At 41.6% G+C, this 9,548-nt stretch overlaps 1 non-coding gene across 1 annotated transcript; it reads left to right on the plus strand.

Annotated features, from left to right (window-relative positions):
- Positions 1–8,498: 8,498 nt before the first annotated feature.
- Positions 8,499–8,572, plus strand: trnat-agu (transfer RNA threonine (anticodon AGU)). Its single transcript has one exon. It is a non-coding gene; the product is annotated as a tRNA-Thr (tRNA).
- Positions 8,573–9,548: the final 976 nt, after the last annotated feature.

Raw genomic sequence — 9,548 nt, forward strand, 5'->3', positions numbered from 1 at the left:
AGAATTTCTATGCATTTTGTAAACTTGTCTTTTGCTTATGTTACAGGGGTTCCCGGTGGGACCCTGTTTTTATGGAGGGGGGTGTGACGACCCTCCCGCTCTACCGGCTGCTGCTCTGTGTATGGCATCAGATTTATATCATATGTTGGGAGCGCGATAAAACATGCATACGAGCAAATTATTTTATGTCACACGAGCAGATATGTCACAACCCGGCTCAAGGAAGTAACACACGAGCAGATATTAACTGCCACTCGCACGATATAAGTCCTCGCGCACAAATTCAACAACCAAGAGTTGTACAGGCAGCTGCGAGCAAGAAATAAAACATAGGGAGAGGCAAAGAATGGTGTATGTGTGTGTATGTATGGGGACGGAAACCAAGGGAGGCACTGGCCCTCTTATGATTGGTCACTTTAAAAGCCGATCACACCCACACGGACCTCCTTGTACCTTGATGACAGCTTCCGTCACAGGAAGCCCGGAGTTGGGGAAGAAGAAGAAGAAGACGACTTTTGGTGTTCTTTAATAAAACATCTCACTTAAAAAACACCTGAAAACCAGCCACAGTATTCTAAAACCCTGCGCACTCAACCAACACTCTCGCTCCCTAAAACCTACCCAGTCACTCACACGCACACCCCCCCCCCCACCCCACCCGCAAGAAAAACCCCAGACTTACACTGACATCCTGCCATAACATAATACACATGACATAGTGTACCTCCCCACACCTTATAGCAAAACAAACATGATGCAAAAAAAAATAAAAAATACCTAGCCATACAGCAACACACACCACATGAAACAGCATACCATCCCAAACAGCCCCTGTAAAAACCTGTTACAGTTAGAATGATATAGACGGCCTCCCCAACAGTACACACAGCCCCCTCCAGACACCACACATTCTGGAAACCAGGAATGTCATTAACCAGAGAGTGATAAGCGTATTCTGCCCTAAGGCGCGCAGAGACCATCCCCCTGAACATTAAGAGTGGGTCAGTGGGCCCGCTCCCCTGCACCTTGTTTCTCCTGGTCAGCCACATGGCCAATTTGGCCTGGCCAAACAGAAAGTTAAGCAACACACATTTAGCCCTCTTCCTAAAAGAATAGATCGGTCCCAAAATAAACCGCCCCACAGAGAAAACATCCCCAAACCTCCTACAGAGTACATCCAACACATTCAGAACAGGTACCACACGGTGACATTGTACAAACACATGCTGAACAGTCTCAGATGAACCACAAAAAGGACAGCCCCCCCCCCCACATTTGAGTCCACCTTCGCCAGAAAGCTGTTTGTTGCGAGGGCCCCATGCAGGATCCTCCACTGTAGGTCCCCCGACCTCTTAGGAAGGGGGAGCTTATAAAGCACCCTCCACCTGAAGCCTGCCATACTCTGCTCACCCACCACCTCCTGCCACTGATGTTCCTTAACATCCTGAAGAGCCCTGATGTTCCTGACCTTAACTATAGCGGCATAAAGGACCTTCCCCTTTAACTCCCCAAAACTCCCCAGGCTCGGAGTGGCAAATGAGAGAGGCTTCCCTTTCTCTTCCCTGCCCCCGTCTCAGCTGACACTGTTAGAGAGGGAAAACTGGAAGGCTACACTCCCCGAGGTTTGCTGAGCACCTCCAGTACCCGCTCAGGTAATGACCCCAGGACCTCAGCTCTCTTACTGATGATAGCCCAGTTTGTTGGGCCAGTTCCTCAGGGGTTTTCCAGCCCCCTCCTGCTGGCTGTCTCAGGTGGCCTAGAGTGGCGATGCCTCCCTTGAAGAAAAAGAAGGAAAAGAAGAAGAAGAAGAAGAAGAAGAAGAAATGGGGCAAGTGAAGAAGAAGAAAAAGAAGAAGAAGAAATAGGGTAAGTGAAGAAGAAGAAGAAGAATAAATGGGGTAAGTGAAGAAGAAATGGGGTAAGTGAAGAAGAAGAAGAAGAAGAAGAAGAAGAAGAAGAAGAAGAAGAAGAAATGGGGTAAGTGAAGAAGAAGAAGAAATGGGGTAAGTGAAGAAGAAGAAGAAGAAGAAGAAGAAATGGGGTAAGTGAAGAAGAAGAAGAAGAAGAAGAAGAAGAAATGGGGTAAATGAAGAAGAAGAAATGGGGTAAGTGAAGAAGAAGAAGAAGAAGAAGAAGAAGAAGAAGAAATGGGGTAAGTGAAGAAGAAGAAGAAGAAATGGGGTAAGTGAAGAAGAAGAAGAAGAAGAAGAAGAAGAAGAAATGGGGTAAGTGAAGAAGAAATGGGGTAAGTGAAGAAGAAGAAGAAGAAGAAGAAGAAGAAGAAAAAGAAGAAGAAATGGGGTAAGTGAAGAAGAAGAAGAAGAAGAAGATGAAATGGGGTAAGTGAAGAAGAAGAAGAAGAAGAAGAAGAAGAAGAAGAAGAAATGGGGTAAGTGAAGAAGAAGAAGAAGAAGAAATGGGGTAAGTGAAGAAAAAGAAGAAGAAGAAGAAGAAGAAGAAGAAGAAGAAATGGGGTAAGTGAAGAAGAAGAAGAAGAAGAGGAAGAGTTCATGGGTTAAGTGAATGTTAGCGTTAGTCTGAATCAGAGAATTTGTAATATCCATAAAATGTCTCTGACTCAGAATAAAATGTCACATAGGCCCAGGTTATTTACACTGTATTTGATTTTATTATTTATTTTTTTATTTCTGAAAAGTAGGATAATAAGTTTGGGGATATTCAGTACTTTTTAGTGGAAACTCAATAACATACAGCACAGCAAAGCCAGCCCCAGTTGTAGGCATGTGTCCAGTGGTGTATGGCCTATATAGGAGGAAATATACACACATTAGCAAGGCAGTATAATAGTGTCCTCCCAGTGTAAACACACGCTTCGTACAATCCTGCAGGTATGGTACAGCGCTGCCCCCTGTTGTAGTACCATATTTCAGCCGCCAGGTGTCACCTGTACACAAAAGCACCGTTTACTGCAGGCCCGGCTGTACAGAGATGTTCCCCAAGGATGCTCGTCATGTTCAGTGGCCATAAGGAATACAACCTAAGACCATATTTCTCTATACGCTATTTAAAGGGAAAGGGTCCATGAGTGTATTAACATTTTGAATTCCAGTTTAAAAACCAAATTGCATTTCATAGGATGAATTGATAGATAAGACGGATTGTAGAAATAGGTTCATGTTTGTTAATAAAAAATAAATAAATAAACAATATAAACAATTCATGACTTTACAAAAAAGTAGGCGTACACTATCTGGCGACCTCATTGAGCAAAAATAGTCTATGACCTGCTCGACCTTAACCAATTTTTGTAAAGAACATATTTCAGACAGCTTTACTTTATTGGGCAGCATATCCTGGAGTGAGACAGGGAAATGGAGATGACATAGACACAAAGACTGTCTGCCCTGCATGATAAAACATACCACCAATCATTTTATGACCTGACTTCAATACACTCTCCAAGCTAATCTAGCTGAAAATAATACTGTCAGTCAGGACTATTTACTTTTTCATGTGGACGCTCTGACTGACAGTGTGTTTCACTTAGCGGCATACACGGACACAGAGGTTGACCCTTTTGTTTTCAATAATTTGGAGGAAGTGGCTCATCGCTTGAACATGTCCGTATACCACACAAATAATGCTGGGACAGTTGGGTGCCCTCCTCATATGCTGCCTGCGGAAGCCCTGGAAAGTTTTTTGCTTGCGAGTTTGTCTATCGGTGACATTGCAAGGCTTTTTGGGGTTGGTGAAAGAACAATTCACCGTCGGATGGCAGTGTATGGCATAAGGTGAGTGTGCATGTGAGGTCTCGGGGTGGGTTGCTGTTGCGGTAAGTTACAGGATTTTATGCATTTGTCTGTAAGAATTTAAAATTATAACAAGTGGTGTTACACTGAAATCTGTTTGCCGTCAAAACGTGTCCGCTAACGTAGCATGAGAATGAGAAATGGATACGGTAGTTTATGGTATTTCAGTCCGATTAGCATCGGGTAACGTTAGCAATTTAGCTCCAGTCCCGATGAGACAGAGTTTGATGCGGGCCTGTGAATACGAGGAAGCCTGTTGGCCACAACGACAACAGTTAGCAATCGTCTAGTTAACCAGGTCCCAAAAGGACAAACCTACTATGATCGAGGTTAGGGGCTAAGTTAGTGCCGTTAGTGGCATGCTAATCTAGCGTTAGCGTTAGCTCCAGCTCCTCTCGCTCCCTTTGTGGACACATCTTACTAGACAGCCGCACCTGTAACGTGGCAAAACTCGAACTTCTAGCGCCAAATGAATGGAAGGAAGTTACTGGCTGATGAGATGTAACATTTCATGTTCTGTCTTTGCACCTAGTCTGGTAACTCTAGTCTTGTAATCAGCTGGGGTTGTGGCAAAAAATAACTAGAAAACCTGAACAACGAGACTACAATAAACGCTACCTTTCTCGAGGTTGTAATGTCCTATTTTTTCTTGAGACTGTTTAGAATCAACTACATAGCAATTATTGAGGCTGTAGTTTGGGGTAATGTTACTGGATTGCAGTGTAAGGCGTAGGTATTACTCATGATGCAATATCCTAAAAAATATTTGAGATAATTGGTTGCATTAAACATTGCTATTGAGGCCAGCACATCTCAGACAGTCATTAAATAAATATACAAATGTTATAACAAAGTATAAACTATAGTATAAAATAATTTATGAATCAGAATTGCAATTTTTGCTACTTGCCAGTGTATATTATTTTGTAATGGAACAACTGATGACTTCTGTGTTTCTGTTACTCCACAGATTACGTTGATGAGCTGATGGACCTCATCTTTGAACACGTCTTCCAGGACCCTGCACCTTGTGAGCCAGGTTTTGAAGATCCCCATCCCAGAAGACCTGTGCGCCCAGTCTGACAGGCCAGCCAAGGAGGACGTCATTGCAGCCACGTGTCTCGGTTCAATCAAGAGGCAGTCTGAACCCGACGCAGCTGGCAGCATCATGGAGCTCACAGCATATGCACAGCACCACACACACTGGTATCACTACTCTGACCTAGAAAGCCCCAGCACTAGCTGACAAAGGATCTGTAGGCTAGACACTGAGAGGAAGGTACACATACTGTCAATATATTTAATTTGAATACTTAGTCTCTTCTTTTGTTGTTTTGGTTATCTGGCATGAGGTCAGGTTGTAGTTGGGTGTTTTCCACGAATACATAACAGATAACTAAAAACATCAAATTATAAATCATTTTGGTCATTGATACTGTACTACTTTACTACACTGCAGTAACTGCTACAGTGGAACACTCCCCTGTGTACACTCACAGATGTAGATTTTGTAACATAACAGCACCCCATTATGGTCCTGCATAAGCAGTGTTATGTTTTTACATGTGCCTTTTTTATGCCTTTTCTAAAATAAAATAATTGTATTCTGTATGAACAGTCAGTGTTGTGGTTACTTATTGGTTTCACATTTAATTTACATGGGTGTGTAAAGGGAAAAACTTATATAATCCCACACACAGTGTCTACACTTATATGGTGCTTTATTACATTTCAATGACTGAAATGTAATAAAGCACCATGCAAGTGTAGACAGTGTATGGGATTATATTACTTATTCAGTAACTTTTGTCCTATGCCCCTGTCACTAAAAGACTTTTAGGTGTGCTGAAGTTTTTTCTACATGGATGTGTAATAAAGTATAACAACACAGTTATTTTACTCAAATTTATTGTCATGTAAAGTATTATCCAAAGTCACATCTTCAAATCAATTCATGCACAGAATGCATAAAAGAAACTTACTGCTCTATACCTCTAAGCTGTAAGGGCCCATAGTCTGCTTTATAAATGTTCATTGCATTCTGTACTGAGAACACATTCAAACATACAGGCTGCAGACCAGGATGATCCACATGCATGTAGGTGGATCCTGAAGCTGCTTCATTCTTCTGATAACCTAGGGAATGAGAAAGGGTAACTTATTGAATTTTGCAAGCTTTATAGGAACATTACACTGACAATGGCGTTTATCTATATTATATGTTTATTATTTAGCACAGACAATTTAGAGTAGATGTGAGTACTGTACAAACTAATGTACAGGACAAACAAAGGTGTCAACTCTAAAAGAGGTAAGATGTTATGTACAGGGGGAATGACCAGCAGGCCTCCATGAGATGCAATGTTTGAGTATTTCAGCCACAGTTCTAAAACTGTTGAGCTAGCGTTATAGCTGAATAACACTGGCATAAATTACGACAGTCATATGTCCAAATGGTAGACAGCATGGGACATAACCATATGTTTGCCGGTGTCGTGACTATATTTGTATCCCCTGAAGAGGAGTTCTTCTTTTGCGTCTTCACATCAATTTGATGTATTTGAACGTAATAACTACATAATGTCTGGTGTGGATTTGTTTCCTATCGCTATTCACTTCATGGAATAACATTACAGCAGCTATCCAAGTAACGTTAGCCAGCGAAAAGCTACCGACACCTATTGACTGCGTTTACATGGACTTGAGTATCCCGGTTATGATCGGGTTTTTGAAGTATCCCGTTTTTGTGTTTGCACATGTAAACATCATATCCCGATTTCAGAAACCTGGATAAGCCCTTATCCCGGTTTTGAGAAACCCGATTATGCTAGCTGGAGTACTCCGAAAGAAACCGGGATGCTGTTGCATGTATACATCTTATCCCGGTTTCTGACCGCTGCCGACTACCTGCGCAGGCGCGGCTTCAGCCGAGTGACGTAACAGAAAAACACAAACAATGGCGGCAACGAGAGCGTCTCACTTCTGGAGCGATGAGGAAACGGAGTTTTGTCTTTCGGTGATGAAAGAATTAAATATACTTGGCAGTTTAGATGGGAGAAAGCATCGAAATGCTGCAAGTCTGTAGTGTACAGACTACAGGACGCCGGTTTCCCAACACCTACAGTGGAGCAAGTCAGGTCACGGTGGAAAATACTAAATATAGTTTATAGCCGCTTATAGCCCGCTATAATCCAAAGTGGTCTCATTTTCAATAGCCACAGTCAAATTAATTTAAGGTTAACAGTTACAGAGGAATATCAGATTAACGATTTCAAAATTGTCGGTTTGTGTTGTAAACGTCACAGGCGCCTGCGCCGGTCAGTAACCGGGATACTAGTATCTATCATGTATACGGGGATATGAATAACCAGATTTCTCTGTGTTCCATGTAAACACCATATCCCGAATATGATCAAAACCGGGATAAGCCTCATAACCGGGATACTCAAGTCCATGTAAACGCAGTCATTGTGTTGACGAGTTTACTAGACAGCCTCAAACCACCAGCACCGGTGAACTGCAGGCTAAAAATGAATCAAACAAACCATACGGTACAGTTACCGTGCGAGACACTCCGGCGGGTAACGTTAGATATCGTTTTTATGGGATACAAATTTGTCCGCTATGGCTATCCAGAAAGACAACATAGCCGCCGCAACCACATACACACGCACGGTGAGAAAGTACGAACAACACACTGAAATTTCAACCTACCGTTCAGAGACACCCTGCTGTAACCGTGTCTGTAAAACTTCGGCAGTTGCCTCCTCTTGTTCGGTTGACAGATTTCGCCTCAAAAATGTACGGTTTTACATGTTCTGTCACGGAGTTTTCTTCTACAAGGAGCTGCCATGTTGGTTAACACTTCTCCTTCCTAGCCTGGCCACCTGCTGTGTGGGAGCAAGGCATGTATAGTCGATCTAGGTACTCTGATGTCGATCAACCAATAGGCGAAAAGTTGACCCCATGACACACTTTGAATGACAGCCCCCTCATTTGCATAATGAAGCAGAAATGCATAAAGAAATGTAAATGTAAAAAGAAAATACAGAAATAAATAAGTTTGGGTAAATAAATAGGGGGAAAATGGCATATTAATTTATTTATTGAGTCATTTATTTATTTATTTATTTATTTTTGGCAGTTACGGTCCTCCATATACAACCAGCAGATTTAGAAAAATGAAAAAAAAAAAAAAAAAAAAAAGTAGAGGAAGATTGAGGGGAAAAGTACATTAACATACATGGGAATTGAACCCTGTTCAGCAAACTGAGATCCCTTAATTTTCACTACACTACACAGGGAGATGAAACATTCGGGACAGAACAACATTTATCTGATGGTTATGTTACAGTGAGTTTTCATTTGTGTAATGTTTGAGGTCACTACTTTTGAACATTTGTGAACAAGCGGTAGGCCTATCACACATCGACAAATACATGCCCGAATAGTTTACTTCGCTGGTTCGTCACCTGTTGGGTAGTATTTATGCTTACTGACGAATTGTGTGCTTCTCATTTAGAATAGATTGGGATTCATCAACATACAGCGTACATGACTTGGCGTTACTTATGTTAATACGAACGTTTTTTTGTGCAAGTATACTCACGTATTTACGAACATTTCATGAACGACAGCCCTTGTGTGCACTTAATTGTTTAAAAACAAGTTTGTACGCGTGACCAGCTCGTGAGCATATAAAAGTCTATGCCTTCACTGGTGACCAGTGGCGCCGTGGCTTAGTTGGTTAAAGCGCCTGTCTAGTAAACAGGAGATCCTGGGTTCGAATCCCAGCGGTGCCTTTTTGTCCACTGTCACCTTATTTTCTTCTATATAAGACCGTCTGTACTTCTATCGTAAGTACTTAATCATCTCTCTGTCACTCTAGGAACGTATTCGGTTTATTTACGGACAAATTAATCTACCGAATATTGATTAATTTATATTTACTTTATCAGCACCACTATAAGTGATGTGCAATAGACCCATCCGCCCATGTGGGGGAGGCAACGAACCGGCCTATTCAACCAAGAATGCCTCAAAACAATGTAGGGATTGGGGGAAGAAAGAAAATTATGAACCAATCCTCGTTTCCATTTACTCGTATTTTCGATGTGTAAACGTCGCCAGTGGCTCAATCTAGACTTAAACATGCACGGTCTGCAGGTCCTGCCGAACTATTAAATCCGTCCGGTCCCGGTGTGAGGAGGGAATCGGACTTGCAAACGCATGATATGTATCACTTTGTCCTGGTCGGCTGCGGCAAGCTGGCACAGAGTTGGCCATAACACCGGACGTTAGGCGTTTTTGTCTTCAAAATAAAAGCTCTGCTACCCACGAAACCAAACCCCTTAATTGTATTCCTGAAATGTCCTTAATTTTTCATTACATAAACATTAATTATCCATTAAAAATAATAGCTAAGTAAGGTTATGGGTTTTAAGGGATTTATTCATGGGTTGATTCGTGTAGACACTAGTAATTAAGGGATTTTTCATGCCTTTTATGCATGGTTTACAGAGTTATTAATGAGGTAAGTTATTGAGTTCCTTTCTCCCTGAATTTTACAATAATTTAGAAAGTAAGGAGTCAAAAATTAAGGAGTGTTTAAGATGGTTTTGATGGGGTCTCCTCCATTAATAACGCCCTTAATTATTTTCAAGGGGATTTTGCATGAATTAAGGAATGAATTAATATAGCCTAAATATAAGGTCAACAAGCCATTAAATACATTCTTTATCTTAACTTTAGTACTGTGTATTACCCCCTAAAAAACGT

This window comes from Centroberyx gerrardi, chromosome 1, assembly GCF_048128805.1.
Source record: "Centroberyx gerrardi isolate f3 chromosome 1, fCenGer3.hap1.cur.20231027, whole genome shotgun sequence".
In the NCBI taxonomy this organism is placed as follows: Eukaryota; Metazoa; Chordata; class Actinopteri; order Beryciformes; family Berycidae; genus Centroberyx; species Centroberyx gerrardi.